Here is a 25,748-nt window from a genome sequence, read left to right as displayed (position 1 = left end):
AGAAGAAGCTTCAATACTGTAGACCCCAGGTGACCTACCTCGGTCATCTGTTGTCTAAGGAGGGGCGTGCATTAACATCTGATCGAATTCAAGCAATCTTAGACACACCAGTCCCCCGCACGCAGAGAGATGTACGTGCCTTTATAGGGTTGACGTCCTTTTGTAGGCAATGGATCATGGGTTTTTCGCATATCATAAAACCCTTGCTAGCATTACTGTCCAAAGCTACACCCGATGCCCCTTGAGTGGACAGAGGAATGTCAGAAAGCTTTTGAGCAGTTGAGGCAGGCCCTTTGTTCCGCACCTGTGTTAGGTACACCAGACTACACGAAACTTTTTACATTATACGTACACGAGAATGATGGGTGTGCGTTGTCAGTGTTAGTGCAATTACACGGGGATAAGCAGAGACCATGTGCATACTTCTCTGCCATTTTGGATCCTGTGGCACGAGGGTTGCCTGGGTGTTTTCGAGCGGTAGCAGCAACAGCAGTGGCCATACGACAGAGTGAGGGAATAGTGTTATCACACAAACTGTTGGTGTTAGTTCCTCACGCAGTAGATGCCCTGTTAAACCAAACAAAGACCCAATACCTCACGAGTGCACGGCTAACAGGATATGAGCTGACACTCTTGGCGCCACATATTACATTGAAAAGATGCGCTACCCTGAACCCTGCCACTTTATTGCCCTATCCGGTAGAGGAGGGTCAGGAAGAAAAACATCATGACTGTGTTTTCCTGACCGAGGAACAGACAAAGGGTCGTGTCGACTTACAGGATGTGCCACTTCCAGATGTGGATGGGGAACTGTGGGTTGATGGATCGTGTATAAGGCTGCCAGATGGTACGACTTCCGCAGCATATGCGATCACGACGCTTAAGACAGTGGTAGAAACAGCTAGGATACCACAAAAGTCGGCTCAGGCAGCAGAGCTGATAGCCTTAACAAGAGCCTGCGAATTGAGTGCTGGATTATGTGTGAACATATACACGGACAGCCGGTATGCCTTTGGAGTGGCCCATGACTTTGGGCTGCTTTGGAGGGAATGTGGGTTTCTGACATCGCACGGAGAGCACATTATGCACAGAGAGCTAGTGCGTGATCTCCTAAATGCGTTGCTTGGCCCTAAGAAAGTAGCGATAGTGAAGTGCAGTGCCCATAAAAAGATCACGGACAAAGTGGGCCAAGGAAATGCCTTTGCAGACAGTATAGCAAGACAGACGGCCATGTCCCGAACTAGCTCCCCCATGTACGTGGTACAATCACAGGCTGAGCGATGGAGTGATGCTAGAGCAGAAATACGGGATATTCAAAAGTCAGCCACTGAATCTGAACTCGCGGCTTGGGCAGCAGATGGGGTACTAGATGACGAGGGTTGTTGGAGAAGCAAAGACATGGAGAAGTGGAAATTGCCTGCGGCTTACTTACAGGCGATGGTCCAGATGACACATGGACTGGCCCATGTCGGAGCTCTTGCAATCACTCGGCTTTTAACACGAGTTTGGGAACACCCCGAGATTGCTAATACTGCAAAGAGAGTAGTGCAGACCTGCCTGGTATGTTTGCAACACAATCCTGGAAAGGGGACCCATACTCCGAAAGGAGGGTTCGCTCCACCTTCTGCACCATTTGAGGTGCTTCAAATGGATTACATCCAACTCGAGCGTTGCAATAACCTGAAGTACGTCCTAGTGGTGGTATGTGCTTTTAGCAAATGGGTTGAGGCCTACCCCACGAAAGACAACACGGCTTTGACAACAGCTAAGGTGTTGCTTAAGGAATTCTTTCCTCGCTTTGGAGTTTGTAAGTTTTTGTGGAGCGATAATGGGCCTCATTTTGTTGGAAAGATCGTGGAATATGTACTGAAGGGGTTAGGGATTCAGCAGAAGTTCCACGCTGTATTCCACCCTCAGTCAGCAGGTTTGGTCGAGCGGTACAATGCTACGTTGAAGCTTAAGCTGGCCAAAATTGTGGCATCTACATCGTTGAAGTGGCCAGACGCATTGCCGCTAGCACTGCTCTCTCTTAGATCAGTACCCCACTCACGAACCAGCCTTACGCCTTATGAGGTGGTGTTTGGCCGCCCTATGAATATCTGGGGGGTGCCCAAGCCGCGATTAATACATGATGTGCCTTGTGTTATGATGAATGATTATTTGGCACGATTAACAAATGATTTGCTCTCTATTCATCAACAGGTTCGAGAAGCGCTCCCTGACAACTCTACTGGAGAGGGCCATGATCTTCGTCCTGGGGACCATGTCATGATACGTTCGTTTGAGAGAGCAAGCAGTTTGGAGCCCAGGTGGAAGGGCCCTGAGCAGGTCCTCCTTGCGACCCGCACCGCAGTACGAGTGACAAACAGGAAGCGGTGGGTGCATTCAACACATTGCCGTCGTGTTTCCCCTGATCTGGTGACTCCTGCTGTGTTGACTGAATATAAGGAGATCTTGGAGAAAGAAAAGAGCCCAGCTGTGACGTCGGCCGAAGTTGAGGGAGCCTTCCCGGACCAATCTGCTGCCGGAAGAGAGCGCTACAACCTGCGTCCACGATAAGAAGATTTTTTTTTTTTTTGTGCCCTTTTAATGACTGGTTGGTTACCGCTCCAGGTTTGTGAAACGGAAACCGGGAATTCCAAGGGGGGGGGATCAGTTCTGCCAGAGTAGCGACACCCGTCTTGGCCCGGAGAAGAAAACAACGGCTACCTCGGAGTTCAGCACCGCATTTTTTCCTTTTTTAGGTATACACGTACGTGTATCTGAGACTTTGTGAACAATTTGTGAACAATTTGTGCCATTTGAGACTTTGCACGAACATTCTTGAACTATGGCATCAACGGCATCCCGTGATAAGAAAATATTGGGTGCCTTTCTCTTTGTTTTGACTATTGTGGTGATAGCTGTTATAGCCTGGGTAGTCGAACTTGTGGTGCCCGTGCGTGAACATTTGCTGCCGACTACCCCGGCACCGTCTGAACATTTTCATTTTACACTGCCTTTTCATGAAGAGCGCCACCGCCAAACGTACTTAAATAACAGCTTCATTCAGATTCTTCACCACACACATCACATGACCAATACCTCAAATTGCTGGGTGTGTGGGATGTTGCCTGGGCATCAGAAGAGAGGGGGCACCCCACTTATTCCACTCCCGTTTTCGCATAATGGGTCATGCAACGCATGGTACACCCTCCTCTTTACTTTGAGATGGCCAACAAAAGGGGGGGTGCTTTTCCGCTTGAATAAAGTATGTTCCCATGACAAGGATGGGTTTCCCCGGGCTGAGGGCACTCGTTTTGAATGGGAGGAGTATAGGCCTGATAATGTGTCTGCCCCACGTGTATACAGCAATCAGCGGAACGTTAATGTATCTAGTGCCCATGTTATAAATGTCATTGCTACAAAAGCCGATTTATGTATCAGGAATAAGGGCTCGATTGCAGTGGGGAAAAGCGAATGTAATACTACTCTCACATTTGATAGCCCGAATGGCATTTCGTTTGTTGCATCACGAAATACATATTTTATCTGTGGAACGAAGGGCTACCATCAGCTTCCATTGGGGTGGTTGGGCACGTGCTATGTATCGTTTGTGTTACCTCCTGTATTCATTGCCCCTCCGATGTATCACAATGATTATACCCTGTACCATGACTTTGTTTTGAATAGGGTTAAACGAACTGTTGCCCTGGAAGACATTGACCAAACAGACACTGCATTGCAACAGTATGTAGACTTTAATCTGGGACTATTCTCCTTTGTGGGGGCTGCACTGAACAGCCGGAAAATCAGACGACTGACACGTGTTGTTGAAGCTGTTGCGAATGACACTGCTATTGCCCTGGGGAATATTACCGAGGAACTACAGATTTCCAGGATTGTCACACTCCAAAATCGAATGGTATTGGACGTTGTTTAGCTGATCGTGGGGGGGCATGTAGAATTATCGGAAGCAGCTGTTGCGTGTATATTCCGGACAATTCTCCATCTGTGTATGATGCCATCTCCAAGCTTCATAAGATTGCAGCTGAGATACACCCGGAGAATGGAACTTGGACACTTTCGGGATGGTTCTGGTCCATGCTTGCAACTTGGGGCTGGAAACTGTTGACGATTCTCTGTATACTTGTGGGGGCCCTGTTCTTCATATGCTTATGTATTCAGTGTGCCCCAGCTTTATGCTCAATGTGTTTATCCGCTTGCATACCATCAAGACGAGCTCTTGCCCATGACAAAATGATGCTTCACAAAGAGGTAACACAAATAATGTTAATAGACATCGAGGACGAACATCCTGATTATGTTCATTATGAGGTAGATTCAGCTAAACGCTAAAAGGGTCGTCTGTCGTAATTGGCCCGGCCGCATTAGCGATTAGCTGAACCTACACGTTGTCCTCCTTAACTTGGCTATATATGAAAACGCCATTTTGAATGTTGCGGCGGCCATCTTAGACCATGAGCGGCCTCGTGGCCGGCGTGCCCTTTAGTCCGTTGTCCGTTCCACTAACCACCCCATCTGCCCAGCAACAGGCTATTTTTAGTATTGGTCAAGCCGCACATGCGCAGTTCCCACTGACCCGTAAGCCTTCAGGAATGTGCACCAAACTGACCAGCGGAGTTGTGCCCCCTCCAATGAGCTGGCAGTATTCCAAAACATGACCATATATGTCCTTAAATGTGTCTTAACTTGTGCCGCCTATCTTTTATTGCCCCAAAATTGTATATAAACGGGGTCACACCGGTGTTCGGTGTGATACCTCTTGCATTACCGAAGGGTGCTGTTTGAGTGTACCACCACCCCATGGGGTCTTAATAAACTTGTTCTTTGCCTTTTACAGTTTCCGTGCCAACAGTTCTTGAGTGTAAGTGGGTTATCTCCGGAGCGTGTAGGCCTTGGGAACCCCGAAATACTTCAACTCCTCTTAATGATCTGCCATCTAAGAAGATGCCCAAAAAGGTTCAGTGGACAGAAATCTGTCAAAAGGCATTTGATGACCTGAAGAAGGCCATGTGCTCTGCACCTATCCTGAAGAGTCCTGACTACTCAAGAGAGTTCATTGTCCAAACAGATGCTTCTGAGTTGGGAGTGGGAGCAGTGCTTTCACAGCTTAATGTAGATGGCCAGGACCAGCCCATTGCTTTTATTAGCAGAAGGCTGACCCCCAGAGAGAAACGTTGGTCAGCTATTGAGAGGGAGGCCTTTGCTGTGGTGTGGGCCCTGAAGAAGTTGAGACCATACTTATTTGACACTCACTTCAAGATTCAGACCGACCATAAGCCCCTCTTATGGCTTAATCAGATGAAGGGTGAAAACCCCAAACTACTCAGGTGGTCCATTTCCCTACAGGGGATGGACTTTACAGTGGAGCACCGCCCAGGGACTGACCATGGCAACGCAGATGGTCTCTCCATGTACTTCCACTTAGAACATGAAGACACAACTGGTCAAGGTTAGTCTAATGTCCCTGCGTTTGGGGGGGGGGAGGGTTTGTGTAGGAGAGTAGGGTCTGCTATCCTATGGTCACCCCAAATTTTTGCTTTTTGCTTCACTGGTTTATGACTTAATGTGGCTGTGGGCCTGATAATCAGACCCACAGCCTGCTGTTCTCTCTCTAAATTATTGCCAATGCACTCTAGGTGCATTACGAATTGGAACTGGTTCACCTTATGAGCCCCTGTAACAGTGCACCATAGGTGCCCAGGGCATAGGTGTAGCCAAGGCCTACCAGGGGCTGCAGCATGTATTGTGCCACCCCTGGCCTGGCCCCCATATTTGACACAACTGGCTGATCACTCAGCTGGGGTAAGTTGGTGTAATCACTTCTTACTTAGGTGTAGTATCCCTATACCTAACCTTAAACTGGACACATATGTTCCTATCAGCCACTCCTATGGAAGGCCTCATCAATCCTGGAGGCAGAGTGCTTGGAAATATGTGAGATGGTGCTCTAGCATGAGCTGAGCCTGTCTGCAGCTGTCGGGAACCACTCCCTAAGCTGTTCCAGGATATTGCCATACCATATACTCTTAAGTGCATTATAATCCTCGCGGTTATTTGCTAACTTTGGTTTGGCTTTATCAAAACATGTCGAGTAAGGTGTCATACGAATTGGAATACTATCCCCTCGACAGTTCTGTCGACGGGGATAGCATTCCACCCTTCTAGAGGGACACGACATGTGTGTAGCCTTAACCCCCGTTAAAGTTAACCAGAGCCTCAGCATCACAAAATGGATGCTGCCAACACAGACACAAGTCTGGCCTCCTGCTGCTGACCGAAACTCAGCAGATGGTGGCCTGTACAAAGGGTTTCGTGCCTTGGGAGGTGCGAGCACCACCCCAGACAGGGTTTTGTGTATTGGGTAGGATAGGGCTGAATAGAATCAGACATGCCCGGGGCACACAAGGTGTCCCCGTGCATAAGCCAGTCCAAACCGGTCCTGGGACTTTCCAGACCCAGGCCTGGCGAGGAGCTGGACAAAGGAAAGGGGGTGTAACCGCCCCCCTTCCTGGTTCCTCCCAGAGGAGGGACGTAGTAGGTGATCCACCCCTCAGATTGGGAATAAGAGTGGGAGCAGTGCCATTGCACAGCAGATCATCCTGAATCAACTTAACACTAAGAAGAAGACTGGACTTCGACATTCTGCTGCTCAGAAGACTGAAGAGAATCTCCCTTGTGGCCTAGGAGTGGCCACCCTGTGAACACAGGTACCAACCAGCAACTCGACGTCTGTTTTTCCGCCGCCTCCAGCCGGAGCCCGAGCCCAGAGCCCGACAAGAACAAGACTCCCAGACTTCTCACCGCCCGATCCACAGTCCCTGCAAAGAAGAGACCCGTGGAGGCACTGAGTGACGTGGGACGGGACCTCTTGGAAGACAGCCGAAAAGCTGACTGTGCAGCATCTGAGGCATCCTCGACGTTGTGCTTTGTGGACTTAGAACCCCCACCACCGAGCAGCCCTTGTACCGAAGAAGAGCCCTCCAGCATCTCCACGATCTGCGTGGGGCCCTTTTGCATTGTGCCGCTCGACGCGCCATCCCGGCCACTAACCACGTGGTCAGCGGCCATCTTGGCGAATACAACTACGATCTACACTACGGGTCTTGTTGCTCCAGACTTGCCCTCGCTCCTGTGAAAAGGAGCACCCGCTCTGACCTTGCTGGTCCGAATGAAAAGCCTCTTTCAAATCCTGCGTGGCTTGCATTAGCCAAGGCCTGTTTGCTCCAATCAGGTCGCCGACACCGCCAACAGCAAGAAGCCTGCGTGGGACAGCTCGTGACCGACTCCTGGATGTCCTCGACCCCCGGTGTCCACGTGGCTGCAGAGAGAAGCTACACGACAACACCTGTTTGCACCCGACATCGCCTGGTTCCAATCTGGTTCCACGGTAGTCACTGGCTAGTGACTTTGAGCATTGTCCCCTCTGCTTTCAGGTCTTCACCACTTCAGATCCACCCTTGGATCCACCGGAACTCTTCACCTCGAGCCGCCTGCAGCATCTTCAGCTCCAAGCACCATCGACCTGCGTGACGAAACCCGACACTACTTCGACCCTGTGCACCCGCTTCCTGTGGGTGAGGTAACTCAGCTCCGCCGGTGCCCCTGCACTGGTAGACATCTCAAGGGCCTGTGTTTTAAGTTTTCAGCGTTCTAGGTCACTCGGAAGGTTCCGAACTATCTAACTTTGTACTTTTTACGCACCATAGACTTTACATTGAGACGTGCGTGCACTTTAGACACTGCACCCGAGTCCCGCGGGCCTTTCCCGACTTAATCATTGCTAGACTCGAATAGCTCCAGCGATTCCCAAGGCCCTAGGCCTGTTCTCACTCTCTTTGGTATCTCTTATACCACTTTCTTAGTATATGGTTTAGGTGGCCCCTAGGGCTCATCCATATTGTGCGACTTTTGTGTATTTTAAACTGTCTTGTGATTTAACGCTTGTGCTTCTGTGCTCATAAAGAGTCCAGGGGATTTTATAGTTAATAAATCCATATATATTTTCAATATATATCTGTGTGGTGTCCCTTTCATTTGGTATTCAAGGGGGTTGTGTATGGTATAACAGCTGGCTTCACATGCCTTTCAGAGTTTAGCCTAAGACTGCTTTGTCCACGTTACCACTAGGATAACTGGTCTATAAGGTTGACTTACAACCAATCATCATAAGGGTTGCTTGGCATGGTACAAAGTGATCACTAGAATTAGTGAGCATTATATACCAGGCCAACTTCTCACAGAGGCCGAGACAGACTCCTCACAGTTAGTGATGGGGATTCTAGAAACTACCTGGTCCTGAAGAGTGCTCTGATTGATGGGTTAGGCTTAACCACTGAACAGTACAGGTTAATGTTCAGAGATACCCAGAAGACACAGACTCAGGACTGGTCTGAATTTGTTGAGTGTGCCACTAAGGCTCTGGAGGGATGGTTGCTGGGAAGTAAGGTTACTGACTATACAGGATTGTATAATTTAATTATGAGAGAGCAAATCTTAAGTAATTGTCAAAATCAGCTTCTACATCAGCACCTGGTTGACTCTGATCTGACCTCCCCACAAGAATTGGGTAGGAGGGCAGACAAATGGGTCAGAACCAGGATCAGGCCTAAGAACCAGGGTGGTGACCAAAAGAAAGAGACTACCAAGCCTCAAGAGAAGGGTGGGGATAAAAGCAAGGAAAAGACTTCCCCAGGGCCCCAAAACTCCAAGAATGGGGGTGGGTCCCAAGACACTTCTTCAACCCAGAAAAAGCCTTATTGTCATGCCTGTAAACAGGTTGGGCATTACAAAACAGACAGCTGTTGTCCCAAGAATGGCAATAAGGAGAATATACCTCCAGGTAAGGCTCCAACACCTCCTGTCACTGTTAGCAGTGGTCCCCCAGGTGGTGGGAGCACCCCCAAGAATTTGGGTGGGTTTAGATTTGGAGGACAGGTGGACTCTGGCCTATCCAGGTCCCCTAACTCAGATACTCTTGTCTATGAGACTGGCATGGGGTTTGCCAATTTCACAGCTTGCCCAAACACTTTGATCAAGTATAGACAGGAGCCGCTCATCAATGGGTTGAAATTTGAGGCCTTCAGAGACACAGGGGCTAGCATCACCATGGTGGCTGAATGTCTAGTCCCCTCAAGGCAACTTTTACCTGATGCCAGATATCAGGTGACAAACATTGATGGCATAGAAACCAATCATCCCATGGCAGTAGTCAATCTTAGCTGGGGAGGTGTCACTGGCCCAAAGAGAGTGGCAGTGTCAGCAAACTTGCCTGTAGATTGCCTACTGGGTAATGATTTGGAAATCTCAGCCTGGGCTGAGGTTGAACAGCAAACCCATTCTAGAATGGTAAATCTCCATGGAAAGGTTAGTGGGGCTGTGATGGCTACAGCCCCAAACCAAGATGTCCTTCCTGAAAAGGTTGGGAGGGCTGAGCAAACCTCAGCCCCATCTTTAACTAACTTCCCTCCTGAAAAGAGTAGCAGGGCTGTGATGGTAACAGCCCATACCCAAACTGAGTCTCCTCCTGAAAAGGTTGGTGGGGCTGTGATGGCCACAGCCCAAACTCAACCTGATACATGGGTAGTGAAGCCTGAAATGATGGATCACTCAACCCAAACAGAGAGCATTGAGGAGGAAGAGAAATCTCCCTCCCACCAGACTTTAGGAAAAGATCAGCCTCCTCAGGGAACTGATCTTACCCCTGATGAAGGAACTGTCCCAGAGGTTGTTAGACCTGGTCTGACAGAGCCTCTGATGGCAGTGGACCCTTCTCAGGTGGGACCCAGTCTGGAGCAGGTAACCTGCCCCTCTCTACCTTGCCTTACTCAGCCCAGGGCTGCAGAGGACAAGAAGGACAGTGAGACCCAAAGGGCCCCCTGTCAAATAAAGCACCCCCATCAACAGATTAGGGGCACCGAAACTAGTAGCCCTAGTGAGGTGCAAACTTTAAAATCTCCTGAGGGATCCCCCTTAAAAGTAGTTAGGGACCTCCCCCAGATGGATATTGTTGGGCACAGCCAAACCTGGGACCCTAAGGGCCCAAACCTGAACGTTCCCTCCAGTAAGCCAAACAGAGGGACTCAGCCTCCAGCTTTAGGTAGCCAGAGGTTGACCCTGAGAGCACAGTGCAACTCAGTCAAAGAAAGAAAGGCACACATGGTGGAGAGTGATTGGAGGAAGTTGAGTCCTACAGAGGAATCTCACTTCAGTACTCCATCCCAACACCAGCCTTTAACTTTGCAAAGACACACCACAGGTAGAGATTCCCTATGGTGGAGACCCTCAGATACCCTTAGGGTGAGGGATTGCTTAGTGGACCATGAGACAGGGGGGTAACCAAGCCAAGGCTGGTACTTCCTTATATGGCCACTTAGGCAATATAGGCTTACCTGGTCAAGGATAGCCTTATCTCCTTTCGTTTGGGGGGGGGGGAGGGTTATGTAGGAAGGTGGATATCTGACTATGGTTACCCCCAAACTTTTTGCCTGGTGTTTGGCTGGTTTTTGACATAGTTGGCCTGGGATCCTGCTATTCAGGGCCCCAGGCTAATTGCTCTCTCCTTAAAATGGACTCCATGTACCTTAGGTGCATACACAATTGGAACTGGTTCACCTTATTGGCCCCTGTAACAGTGTACCCTAGGTACCCAGGGCATAGGTGCATCCAGGGCCTACCAGGGGCTGCAGCATGTATTGTGCCACCCCTGGCCTGGCCTCCATATTTGACACAACTGGCTGATCACTCAGCTGGGGTAAGTTGGTGTAATCACCTCTTACTTAGATATAGTATCCCTATATCTAACCTTAAACTGGTCACATATGTTCCTATCAGCCACTATGGAAGGCCTCTTCAATCCTGGAGGCAGAGTGCTTGGAAATAAGTGAGATGGTGCTCTAGCGTGAGCTGAGCCTGTCTGCAGCTGTCGGGAACCACTCCCTGTTCATTTGGTATTCAAGGGGGTTGTGTATGGTAATACAGCTGGCTTCACATGCCTTTCAGAGTTTAGCCTAAGACTGCTTTGTCCACGTTACCACTAGGATAACTGGTCTATAAGGTTGACTTACAACCAATCATCATAAGGGTTGCTTGGCATGGTACAAAGTGATCACTAGAATTAGTGAGCATTATATACCAGGCCAACTTCTCACAGGTTCAAATTAAGGCAGGTTCTCAGCGGCGGTAGCTCTCTCTTAGCTGCAGTGGCCCACACACAGAGTTAGCAAGGGTTACCAGTCCGTGCTCTTCAGAGTAGAACTAGAGGCTCTGCATTACTCAATGGAGGCCTCACCTGCAAGTAGAATTCCTCACACAAGGATTTTGACGGCTGACAGGGTGAAGTCTAATGTCCCTGAGACTTCAGCAGGAGGTGCTCTTGATTCAGGCCCTCCGGTAGTGTCTTTAGCAAGCTTGGTGAAAATTTCAAAGTCCTTTCCTTTGTTCATTCGGACAGTTTCGTCTTGACATCCAGAAGGAACACACTTGAACAAAGTTCTAGCGCAGCGTTTTATACCTAAAAAACCTTTGTTCTTTAAAGTCATAAATCACTGAATCCAGCCAGGACTAGTTTGGTGAGGTCGGGGAGCACTTGGTTTACGAGGCGACACACTGCCCTTTCAGAATGAGGGGGTCTGCTATCAGACACCTGGTGGGAGGTGGAGCCATCATTCACCTTGCCAAGTACGGCCCTACTCAGATTAAAGAGTCACCACTCCCCATGTGCTGAATGCAGACCTCTCTCCAGGCTATTCCAGTCTCTCTCCATAGTCACTAGGCTACTACAGGCATTCCAGTCCTTGTTTTTCGCTATTGCCGCTAACCGGCAGTCTCAGTCTCAGTGAGCGAGCGAGGAGAGGGGTTGAAAGCTCCTTCGGCAAAAGGAAGCGGCCGAAGCTGTACTGTAGCCTACAGTCCCGCGGTCCTCCGCTGGCCCCTCGCTGGGGGTTGTTCTGCCAAGCCTCCTGGGTCAGTTGAGTCGACCAGCAGGACTCCATTTCTGGCCACCAGCAGTGTGCCCCGTGGGCAGAGGCATAAAGTCTGTGAAGTCTGTGCAAGTTGTCCCTGCTATTCCCCGCTAGTGTAAGAGGCTGCGACAGGCGGCTGGTGCAGTCTTTTTCTGCTGGCGGCTGTTGGCGGCCCTCATTCCCCTGTGGGGAGAGAGGGGCTGCCAGAGGGTAGGAGTCCTGGTCCGGTAGCTGGGAAGACGTCCCTCAGAGGACCCGCAAAAGGCCACAGCGCAGGAGTCGCAAGAGGGACCGCGAGAGGGACCCAGCACCAGCCGGAGGAGCATCGAAAACTCCCCCTCTCCCGTGGGCCGCAAAGGGAGGAAAAAAGCACCAGAAGCCTTCTGCAGTGGCAGGGGGTAGCAACTGTACTTAAGCGGCACCCAAAAAACTCTTTCAAACCATGACCCACCTTCAGTAGCGACTACAACTGTAGGTACAAATTTCTTTCCTTTCGGAGCTTATAAAACCAGTGGCAAAGCAGCCAATCTCAGGGCACAGACCTCGTAGAGGCCAGTCGGGGCCTGGGCAGGGGCACAGACACCCAGCACGGCGAACAGAACAGCTGAGAACTGAGACAGAGATAGGGAATTGCTTGATAACGGGAAGCAAGCAGGTGGGTTGGCGATGCAATTCAAAGCACAAGCCAATTCTAAGTCAACTCTAAGCCAGGTGAGCCAGATGCTTTCTCAGATCTAAGCTTAACCGGGCCCATGAAGTGCCCCACTTCATCTCGCCTCGCTACCGCCCCGCTACCCCTTTGCTATCCATTGCTACCCACTGCTGCCCACGGAAAGATCCTGCTGGACAACCTCACTCTACCGCTACAAGACTAGGCACTGAAGCTCAGCAACGACATTCACTAAGAAACACAGCTGGCAACAGGCAACAAGCAGCAATCGCGTATAATGATCCAGCACTGACAACAATTAGTGCTCGGAAACAAAAAACATAACACTAGCTTCCGACTCAGCCTGCAGACACCAACCCCCCTCTCATCTCTTAGATATAGCCTCTGCCCCCTGCACCCAGCTTCTAGCACAAGGTGTACGACCCTCCGAGGGGGGGGGGGGGGGAAGAAAAGGGAAAAAAGGAAAAGTAAAGGAAAAGAAAAAGGAATAAAGAGAAGGAAAAGGGGGGTACAATGAGATCCGGGAGGTCAAGGGATCCACTGGCACCTCTGAACCCTACCAAACGAGCCAGGAAAGCAAATATTGGCAACAAGAAAGCTAGTAAGGACCTCAAGAAAACCAGCAAAGTCGACCTGAAGAAAGTGGGAGAGGAAGGAGGTGGTGAAACGCAGCTGATCTCCTTGACTCCCCTCTCCCTAGGCCTCCCAAGCCCAAACACAAAGTCTTCATTACCTTTTTGGGGGGGAGGGGGAAAAGCAGCTCAGCTGGTCCAGCCGCGGGCGTGAATATATTCACATTTACATCGAGCAAGCCCAGTTACCAACTGAAAATCTACACAAAGATTTCATTTATCAAGCACGCCGGCTCAGTTCTCTGCCTGAACAGCGGGAAAGTAAACAATATGCCTACTCCAATGCAGCCCAGAACCTATTTGCCGGAACAGCTGACGAGGGTCGAAGAGAGAGCTGACCGCAGAGGAGACAGATGACGAAGCCAGCGGCGGGAGTAAGGGTGCAAAAGTCCCCTATGCCACATCTATAGAAGAGCGTAGAGAGCACCACATCAGGGTGACTACTACAAATATAATCCCTTGTGACCGGGAACTGGTCCTGGACCTGCCATCCATGACAAAGTCAATGGCTAACAAGAGGGAATACCAAGACCCTACCCGGAGTGCCCTGAACACCGGATCTATAATTAACTGGAACAGGAAGAGCACCCCAATAATATTAACCAGTGGAGTGGAAGTGCCTCTGGAGGACATCCAGAGTGCCCTGAACATCTGATCCATAATGAACTGGAACACAAAGAGCACCCCAAAACCAATAACCATCGGAGAGGAAGTGCCTCCAGTTGATAGGCAAGGCACCTCTGGAAATACAGAGGGAACCACAGAGAGACAAAAGTCTATCAAAGCACCTGCCATACTCAATGTACTGGAGGCACCCGATACACTACGGTCAATACTCAGCGCACCAAGCGATTGTGACACACGGGACATGGGTCCCAAAACAACAGCTGGAGAGGGGGCCTCCCGAGTACATCTGGAACACGCATGCAAGAAAAACATACTCTCAACACAAGATCATATACAGGAGGGACTAGAGCTCAATTATGGAACGACTGAGCTTACCAGTCATGGAGACACAACAAAGGGACTGTCCCCAGACACCTCCACTGCAAAGCAAACTACAGATCAGGATTGGCCAGCACACTACGCAAATCCCCAACAAGCTGAGCATCCTGGGCTCACTCCAGACCCCTCTCGAAGCCTTCCAGCGGACCCAGCCAACTCTGCTTCCAATCCATCCAGGGCCATGGACCAGAATACTTGTATCTTACACAAGAATAGTGAGAAGAAGTGGTTGCTTCTTACACAGCAACCTGTCATGAGGCTCCACAAGAGGCGCTAACAGGCCTGAACAACAATGCCTTACATCGCACCCCCAGTAATACAATACCTCAGGCTAAAGATGACATTTGGGTATCTCTCCTGCATACAATGCATATGTCCGTGAATGGCATCAAATATCAGTTGGACATGATGGACCTTCAGCTGTTAGTCTTGAACTCATTCTCCATTTTCATCTCCAACTTTGACGACAACCTAGCTGAGCTGAACAATCTGGTCAGAAGGGCACGAAAAGAGACAAAATTCACACAGTCAAATTGCACCTGTATAACAATTGTTGATAAGCTGGCCACACTTCCAATAGCAATGCATAATCTCCTCTCAGACATCAGGGAGGCTGTAAAAAAATAGTCCATCAGTTGGCCTAGCCGAGAGTAAAAACAAAGCACGAAAGACGAATAGCAAGGGAACCTTAACATAATGCCAGGGGCCCTCAATCCAAATACAAGAAGCACAGCAGACAATGGAAATCGAGCACATAATACTGCCAGGACCAAACGGTCATCCGTGGGACAGAGAATGTCAATCCTGATCAAATAATAACATAACAGCTTCACGGCAACCCCTGCAAAAGGAGAAACCATCGGAACATTGCCGCCCCTCAAAGCAGGGGAGAAAGCAGAGAAGGAAGGGCCACAAGCAAAAGGTAAACCTCTCCATAGAACCTAAAGACAAGAACAACAAAGTTGGGAAATTGTCAACAGAATCAATACATGATGCGTCACCCCAAATGGGTTGCAAAACTGATACAGATCAGGACTCTAGGTCCACCTTGAACCAGGAACAGTGGCACAGGATCCAAATAAAAAATAATTCTGAAAGAAAAACTCCCAAACTCCCACCTGGGACATTCCCAAAAACAAAGCCACCCCCCCCAAACGAGCAATAAAATAGTTATAACACCTAACATCAGCGAAGACTTTACCAAGAACGAGAGTCAAAACACCAAACTGAACGCCATAAGAAATAAAAAACCTTTGTCTAGCCCAGATAACGTGATAGGAACAGGCCACTCCCCGGGAGCCACTTCCACAGCAAGTTCTGCAGGTCAGGAGTCAATGCGTGAAGAAGAACCGAGGGCCCAGGATCACAGAACAACAAAAGAGGAATCCACTAGGCAGGAGAATGCCTTAACAACCTCACAGAACAGTCTAAACATCAAAAAGGGATATTTAGGTAACCCCACAATCACTCTAACTCCGGAATACACACCTAGGGGTGCCTTCGATATCCTAAATAGGAGGAACATACTACGCCTGCTGAACTCCATCAATAGCCTTAAAAACATTTCTACCAATGATCTGGAGTCAGTAGAATTCATAGTTTCACCAGAACATCCAGGGGTAGAAGCCACAAAAACAGTATGGGCCACAACAGGACTAGCTGAGAGAGTGATCAATGTACAAGCAAAGCTCAATAGCTGGGGCATAAAGCTCCAACCATTTGCAAAATCTAGATATCCAGACCCTCTGGCCTCTGAACGCCAACAATGGAATGTAAACAATCGGGGCAACCTGGACTCTCAATTGCTTACACTACTGCGAGGGGCTCGCAGTAATACCCCAGACACCTGAGATCGAAAAGAGCAAGGCACCAGAAGGCAATACGTTACGAAAGATGTGACCCATCTTGATTGGAGCTGGCTGTCCAGGACCATAAACAACAAACCAGAAAAACATTGACAAAGCAGGCCCGATACCGGGAAAACCTTTAACACTCTTAAACTGTGCTCCTGGAATATTAATGGCCCATGGGATAAGCTCACGTATACAGGACTAACACACTACATGCAAAGATTCAACCTTATCGCATTGCAAGAAACATGGACCGACTCAACACCAGCACTTTCAGGCTACACCCTGAATTTCATCCCCCTACACAGAGTGCAATATTCGGTCACAAGAATGGAGGACTTGCTATATACAGCTCGATAAAAAGCATATTTGCAGCAGTGCCTCTGTCACACAAACGAGACCCACCAAATGCAATGCAAGCACTACGAATCTCGATAAGGGAAAAGGTTAAAAACAGGTTAAAAAAAGAGGAGATAATTCTGATAAATCTCTACTTACACCCCGAGGAAAGAAGCAACAGCTGAAATAAGAGCTCACAAAATTACTAACCACAGAGAAAACAAACAGTCTGATCATCAGTGGCGCCTTTAACCTAAACATGCTCAATGACCCAACCACTGAAATGATCTCAGCTGAGGACCCATTCGCATGGGAAGCAAACTCTCAAGATAACTCATCCAGAGGCAGAAGCACAAAAATGGCACCGCGACTTCTAGTGACACTGGAAGAACTGGGCCTTCGGGCACTTAACAGAAGATTCCCAGGGGTCTGTCCCCAAGTGGCAACATTCCATAGCACAACAACCAGCTCCACAATTGACTTCACCTTCTCTCTAGTAATGTGTTCCTAATGGCAAGAGACTTTCATATCGGCTCACTAGACTCCAGTGATCACTTAGCCCAAGAAGTTACAATAGAGGCCTTTACAATCCTAAACCCTCTACAAGCCAAGGGGCGCAACTCAGTCTATCCTGCGAACGAGAGGCGGATTGAATGCAGAACAGAGGACCCTCAGAGCTTTCTGCTCAATGCTAAGCAAGCTTTCAGTGAAGCGCAAATGTAACAACAGAGCTGGGAGAAGTTTGTAGAAATACTACGCAACAATATGGGAACAAAACAGAGAAACAACCGGTGTGAAGTAGCTTGTAAACCCGAGAAGTACTTGAGGCACTACAACTTTAGAAACAATCCTCATATAAAAAACCTAAAGGCCCTCATCAGTCAAGCATTGCAAAGTCTGAGGGAAGATCCTGCAGCCAAAGAAGAGTTGATGTGGCTAAAGCGCGACCACAGGAGGCCAATTTATTACATGATGCCAAAACTAACAACAGCGCCCAATTCTGGCAAAAGATCAACAATTTGACTCAGGAGCGGAGTCAAGGCATAAACTCTAATGTCACAGAAGACGACTGGACAACTTCATTTGCACGCATTTTAATGAAACTGACATAAATAGCCAAAGAATACCTAATTCCGCAAAGGACACAGAGGGTCAACTGGAGCTGTGCACTGAACACCACGATCTCCAGCAATTAGATCAGGTAATCATAATCACGAATCCATTGATTTGCAATAGAATCTCACAGGGGAGACGCGAGGGGGCACCCGGACCAAATAGGATTCCCCCCATACTGTTCAAGCAAGAGCCGGAAAAATGGGCCGCTGCACTCAAACCAATGAGTGGCCTTGCTTGACAATGAGGCCAAATACTTCACGGGCCTCTTACTTGAGGAATTGACATCATGGGCAGCGGAGGTATCAGCTATCCCATACAATCAAACAGGCTTCTGCAAAGGTATGGGGATGTCCACAAATATATTAGTTCTTTCTCTACTAACTGATGCTGCCAATGAAGCGAAGAAACCCCTATATTTGTGCTACATCGACTACAGCTCTGCATTCGACTTTGTTAACAGAAACCTCCTGTGGGAAAAATTTTAAAAGCTGAACATTCCCCTGCTGCTTTTAAACCAACTAATATATGTTCCTGGAACGTGCAGGGCCTGCACACAAAATTAGGAAATCCTGACTTCATGGACTTCATAACACAGCACAATATTCTTTTGTTTCAAGAATCATGGCAGAAAAGCCCTTCTCCAATAATCGGTTACAAAGAATTTCAGAATCTGGCTAAAAGAACAACTAAATACGGAAGAGCAAAAGGGGGCCTCTCCACCTTTATTTCAACAGAAATCCCATGGCAAGCTTCTATATTAGATCTGGACTGCTCTTGGATGTTATGTGTCAAACTAAAGGCCTCGTTGCTCCACATTCTCCTCATACTCAACATCTACATCCATCCGACATCTAAGCAAAAGAGCTTAAGAATCGAACAACTAATCACATCTCTAATAACACTAAAACTAGCCTACCCAGATGCTAACATCATACTGTCGGGTGACTTCAACATGAACTTACAGCACAACTGCAATAAGGACACAATAGGGGCTATACTAGCCTCCAATCGACAGGTTTCCCTTGGTAAGAGATGCGCAGCTCGCCTGAATGATCTCTCAATGTAAGTGCTCAATGGTCAAAGCCCAACAGATCGGCCCCCAGCACATACAAGGGTCACCCAAAAATCATGCTCAACCATCGACTACACGTTTATGGATTACAACCTTTTCCCGTACATTGAGAACTTTCAAATAAAAAATAGGGCAGAAAGCGATCATCTACCACAATCGTTCACTTTACTAGGTAGTTTCGTACTTCCAGAGAAACCAAAGGCGATGTCTTCCTTAACCCAATGTTATAACTTAACCACATGGCTGCTAGGCGTTTTCCCGTCCTGCGCTGCAATTTGTTGTTTTACTTTATTTCATGACGAGCTGGCCTTGTCATCCGCGCACGGCAGGTAAGCGCCATGACGAGCCCAGCTCGTCATTAGCTTCGAAGGGGTTAAAACGCCTCTGCTGGAAAAAGGAAAACATTGAGGATATCACATGTATATACTCCAGCCTCTTGGAAATATTTAATCTAGAAACACTGAGCATAAAGGCCTGGGAGTCCTTCATCCATGTCATAAATAACAAATTTTCCAAGCACGTCCATGGCCATAAAGCAGGAAATTTAAATGGGGCAGCCTGGTACACCAAACACGTGAGGAAACAAAAACAACAACTAAATAAGTACATCAGACAATTATGATCACGGGGACCAGAACACCACCAGGGAATCCTGACTATAATTGCAAAAGCAAGAAAGGAGCACAATAGGGACATAAGACTGGCCAAAAAAGAGTACAATGAACACATCTGGGCAAAACTACTCTATGCATGTAAATTAAGGGACTCCAAGCATTTCTGGGATCAAATTAATCAGTTAACTAATGGCAGGAATCGACATCATAACTCGGATGTAATGGATACAACTTGGAGAGCCCACATTGAACATCTATACAATGAAACTCGATCTCCAATTGCCCCGAATAATGGAACAATAACAGCAAATAGGGCCGGCGGCGGAGGACAAGCCAACAACTCACTGACCCATGAACCGTCTCAAGACTCAGAGTCTTTTTCTGCTGAAAAAGTACTAAAAATAATAAAAAACTTAAAACCTGAGGGAGCTCCAGGCCCTAATGGACTACCAAATGCCCTGTTTCGGCACGACCCTCCATTCTTTTCTCGCCTCCTGACCCCCCTTTTTAGCAAAGCCATAACATGCGGTTTGATTCCTGAGTCCTGGAGAGGAAGTATCCTTAACCCAATCCACAAGTCTGGTTCCCGCTCGGATCCCTCCAATTACAGATTAATCGCATTATATAGATGTGGAGGCGAAATTATACGCATTCAATGTCTTGGTTGAGCTAGAGGCTTGGGTCAGCAGATCAAACTTAATACCTTACACACAAACTGGATTTCGGGCAGGGATGGGCACCCTCACCAATATTTCAGCGGTTACTCTCATAGCTAATCAGTCATTTGCAAAATATAGGCCCTTGTACACCTGCTTTATCGACCTAAAATCAGCTTTCGATAAAGTTTCAAGAGCCAACTTATGGGCAAAAATGCAAGACTGGGGGGTTCCGCCACGACTCCTGAAGGCCATCATCAATCTATACTCACATATGTGGGTACAAATCAAGAAAGGAGATGGGTCCAGTTTAACTGGCAAAATTCCAACATCCAATGGGCTAAAACAGGGTTGCGTACTGGCACCCTGTCTATTTAACATTTACACCTCCGATCTCGATAAGCGCCTCAGGTTAATCCAAGCAGACCCTCCAAAATTGGGAAAAAAAACAATCCCTTGTGTCCAATATGCCGATGACATCGCCCTGCTAGCACAAACTCCTATAGGCCTACAGAAACTGATCACAGAACTAGGAGACTATGCCCCCTCGAACCAACTTACGATTAACCATAAAAAAACAAAAGTTATGTGTTTCTCGAAATCTATTAAAACACCGAAAAGTCAAACTTTTTCCTGGAATTTGGGTGAGCATCAATTGACAAGAGTTACGTGCTACAAATACCTGGGCTTTCAGCTAGATTGTAAGCTTAACTTCAAATCACACTTGGACCAAGGTCGCTTGAAAGACAAACAACTGTTGTTCGCTTTTAAAACTCTAAGGAAAAAACTTATAGGATGCTCCACTGCCCACCTGCTTAAAGTGATTGCTGCAAAAGTTTTACCTTCCATTTCATACGGCTCAGAAATTCTGAACACTAAAGATGCCACAGTCCTAAATGCAGCACAATCTATACTATTTAAGAGACTGTTCTCAATTCCGCTACACACCTCACAGGCACAAATCCGCCTAGAATATGGTCTAAAAAATCAGATTATGGCCAGACAAGGCGCCCTAGTAAAATACTACTGGAGGATGAGGGAGGCAGAAGATAACACCCTAGCCCACTGTTGGGTCGAGATTGAAAACCAAAAGAGCCTAGCTAACTCAACCACAGCAGGCCTGAAGGAATCTCTGTCGGCATTACAGCTAGAGGATGCTTGGCTCACCCTCACAACGTACTCCGGATTTAAAATCGTAGTTAATAACGCTATCAAACGGACCTCTTTATTAACTGATAAAACGTCCTTTGCAAAAAAACATCATGCCTGGGCTGTGATTAAGGATTACCAGAGGCTGAAGCCGCAACAATACCTGTTGGAACAATTCTCCCATCAGAAAAAACATTATCTGACTTTGATGCGCATGGGGTCTTTCCCCTCAAAGGATTTGACCCCAAAATGGAAACAAATATGGCCATTCAAGGAGTGTCGTCTCTGTGGTCAAGGGGAAGAGTCACTACTACATTTTCTATGTACTTGCTCTTTTTTATTGGAAGCCCGAAAATCCATTCTCCGGGAGGCTCTAAGGAAGGAACAAACAAGAACATGTAGAGCAGCGGTCATTAAATGTCTCGGAGGGTCGTCAATTCCTCTGTCCTGTAGAGCCATAACACTATGGAAAATCGCAGCAAAAGAACTGGCAAAATGCAACCCTGCCAAGCAGCCAACTAATTAGCAGATTTCTCCCAAATGCATTGTTATATTCGTCATTATTTTTAAAATAATAAGCATCTCCTTATTCTGACATCAACCTTAAGCCTTTTTAGGTTTTTAAAAAATGTATATTCTAAAGCACTGTGTTTTATGATGGTTGTCCATCCTTTTATGATTTTTTTAATGAATCAAATAAAAGTATATTTGACTTGAACTAATTCTTCTGCACAGCGAGACATGGGTGCAAGTCAAACTAGGGTCTGGCAAATACTTAACAAAGAAGATCAGGGGTAAAACAAGGCTGCGTACTTGCCCCAATACTCTTTAATCTTTTTATGGGAGAGTTATCAATGTTGCTAAATGAAAGCAATTTGCATGCACCAAAGCCTAGGGGCACCCAGCTGTCAAACCTTTTCTATGCAGACGACTTGCTGCTGATTAGCCGGACCCCTGTAGGCTTACATCGGCTACTGAACGTCACGTCAAGATACTCTGCAGCTAATGGGCTTACCATCAATCAAGAAAAATCTAAATGTATGTGCATTAACCTCCCCAAAAAGAAAATAACACAGAACTTTTTCTTGGCATCAAGGTAGCTCCAAATGGTCTATGAATATAGATATTTGAGGGTCATCATAGACTGTAAGGGCAACTTCAAGCCACAATGCGATGCCATAAAGAGGAGAGGGCTAATGATTGCGGTGGCACTCAGAAACTTTAAAATGTGGTCACAGGTCCAAGCCTATTACCCCTCATAAAGGTGATCCAGGCAAAACTAATCCCAGCCATCACTTACGGCAGAGAAGCCATGAGGGGGAGGGACGCCACCTCAGTAGATGGAACAGTAGCTAAGGCGCTGAGTATGATCTTTGGCCTTCCTATGTACACATCGTCCACACAGATGAGACTAGAACTCGGGCTGCCAAAAGAAGAGCTGGCACATAAAGGAACATACATAAAAAGCTGGCACAAAGTTAGCAGGGGCGCTCCAAAAACACTAAATGCCCCTCTGTGGAAGGAACTCCAAGATAAAGAAACTTGCCCAGCAAGGCTGTACTTGGGGGCCGCCATTGATCAACTTGGCCTACGGCAACTATGGGAATTCCCAGGCTCTCCAGCAGGCTTCAAAAAGGTGGTCAACAAGACAGTCCGAAAGGAATCATTGCTGCAGGACAAAGCCACCTTGACAGAGCGGGCACATGGCTGGTTTACAGCCCAATCGTACATCAAGCCCTCGCCCCAGCCATATCTACAGACAGGCTTCTCCAGCAAAACAAAAGAGAAGTTCCTGAAATTTCGCCTAGGGTTACTGCCGTCTGCGACCCACCTACCACCGTGGCTACGCCCTCAGCTACCAACAAAATGCCAACTTTGCAGGAACTGCCAAGAGGATACCGTACACCTCATCACCATCTGCAGCGAACTCAAGCAAGAACGCCGCTCCCTTCTTTAGACCACTCTTTAACAAATGCAGGATAAGGACCTGCAGGCAAGCGGTTTTGGCTTGTTTCCAAGGTGATGACAACCAACTGAGCTGCCGAATAGTAGAATTCCTTGAAGTGGCAGAAACCCGCCTTAAAGCTTCGAAAGACAGACAAAAATCTAGAAACATCGCTTAGGGTGAGAGGAACAAACTCACTCCATCTCCCAACGAGAATGCACCAGCGGGCAATGGCAATGAAACATTTGGCATGATGCCGGCATGAGTTGCGCCCAAATGGTGCTAAGCAATCCCAATCCAACCTTACAAGAGCCTGGCCCTGTCAGGGAAACTGACAGGCACCAATGTCTACTGTTTTTTACCAACAGGAAAGACAACAGCTGCACTTTTATGGAGAGAGAGGAATAAACTTGCTGCCCACTTATGTTGCAAGCATGCATGGCCCCATAAGATGGACCATGTATCCTCCACCAAACCATCATCAGATAACGTCCTGCAACATCGTACCGCACCCAATAACATCAGCCCCTTGAGCAACGAGATTCAAAGCGCACTTGCACAGAGTCCTAGTCTGCCCCAATTAACAATAGCTCTTAGAAAGTTCAAGCACTGCTCCAGTCATTTGGTGAGGATGAGTAATATGCTGCTCCTCGCTGTCCAATTTAAACAGAAGGGCCATAATTAAGGCCCCAGAATTTTACTTAAACTTCACGGTCCCAGCTGTCAAGCCCCGGTTCTCATCTAGTGGAGGGCAATGTTGAAAGCAACCAGCCACTTTGAACTATACGGACTAATACTGACCACACCACAGGGATACCCCGAACTGTCAATAGGAATAATCACCTTTTTGTAAATAGGTGTTAACCGAATGGGCACTTTGTCTCCAGCCAGGTCGGACCCAGCTGGCCCTGCTGCTTCAAAACCAGACGGCCAATACACATACTAGAAAAGCCTACAGGAAAGATTAGTCAAGAAAATACTGCGCTTCCATAAGAGGCATTTTCGAACATGGGATATATATAGGGGCCTTACTAAAAGGTGTATCTCAATGTCCTGAGCGTAAACATATCAAACTCGAATTTCGTATCAGGTTCCTTGGGTCATATAGGATTATGGAAGGTAATCCTCAGCCTGTCCATTGTGGCCAATGAGAACGGATAGCTTCACAATGGTAAACAGTGAAATGGAGGGTAACTCGCTATTAGAACATGCTACACAGACATAGGCATTGTGGTTATCTCGATTGATACAGTCATCTTTACACAGGGAGCATTTGTATGGTGGCACTGATTAGTAGTGGCACAGTGCCCAGAGCATCTAAATCCAGCCAACATAAAACGTAGGAAGCGAACAGAGGAAGGGGACCCACGCCAATGATGCCAGGTCTAACAACAATGGTCTTACTTTGTTCAAGACTCATGCATGCAGCAGCTACTGCTTTTAAGCAGCCTGGTAATGCTGACGCTACAGGGTACAAAGTAGTAGAGAAATATGCTATTGGACGACGCATCAAACCATATTGCTGGGTTTAAACTGATAAAGCACAATTTTCTCATTCACAACAAAATAATGCATAATCTTTTGTATAGTCTGGAATACGTAGGGCAGGAGCTTCAAAAACAATTTTGTAATTTTACAAAAGCCTCCATGCTTTCATTATCCCAGACTATTGGGTCCTTTGCTCGCTTTCTTCTCATTTGTATTAGTGGTTTGGCCAGTAGAGAAAAACCTCCAATCCATTGTCTACAATACCCTACCACACCAAGAAACATTCTGATTTCTCTCTGGGTTTGTGGTAACTGCATCTGTTTTATTATTTTATTCTTTCAGGTGTCACTTTTCTCTCTCCTCTTTCCAATTGATGTCCCAAATATTTAACTCTAGTTTGACAAAATTGTAATTTCTCTGGTGACACCATGTGTCCTCCATCAGCCACATGATTTAATAAAGCAATGGCGTCAATTAAACAATCATCTTATGACTTTGATGCAATGAGCACATCAGCAATATATTGCACCAAACCTGAATTCCTGGGCATACTAGCATTTCTAAACACTTTTTCAAAATCTGATTAAATATTGAAGGGCTTTCTGTGTACCCTTGAGGAACTTGATTCCACACAAAAATACGATTTTCAAATTTGAATGAAAGATACTGGCTGTCTGGGTGTAATAGGATGGAGTAAAATGCATGACATAAATCAATGACAGTGAATTATCCTGCATTCCATGGTATTTGATACAGGATCACTGCTGGGTTTGGTACTATAGGACAAAAAGGCACCACAATTGTATTAATTTTTCTTAAATCTAGCACTATCCGATATTTCCCGGTAGGTTTCTTAATGCCAATTATAGGTGAATTACAAGGACTGCTCATTGCTTCTTTTAAAATGCCCTGTTCAATCACTCGTTCTATTTCTGCCATGACACTTGCTTTAATTTTGGGTCTCATTTTGTATTGTCTTGTGTTTGGGTAAACAGCACCTTCCTTTACAGTCACTTTTATTGGATCTACATCTGCCAATAACCCTACTTCTTTTCCAGTGAAGTCCCACACTTCCAGATTTACTGTCAATTTTGGAGGGTAACTCACTATTAGATTCATGTCCTTATATAGGCACAACTCGGCCTGTCCATTGTGGCCTATGAGAACGGATAACTTCACAATAGTAAACAGTGAAATGGAGGGTAACTCGCTATTAGAACATGCTACACAGACCTAGGCATTATGG

Source organism: Lissotriton vulgaris, chromosome 4_1 (genome assembly GCF_964263255.1).
Source record: "Lissotriton vulgaris chromosome 4_1, aLisVul1.2, whole genome shotgun sequence".
In the NCBI taxonomy this organism is placed as follows: domain Eukaryota; kingdom Metazoa; phylum Chordata; class Amphibia; order Caudata; family Salamandridae; genus Lissotriton; species Lissotriton vulgaris.
The sequence above is the reverse complement of the archived record's forward strand: the minus strand, read 5'-3'. Positions refer to the sequence as shown.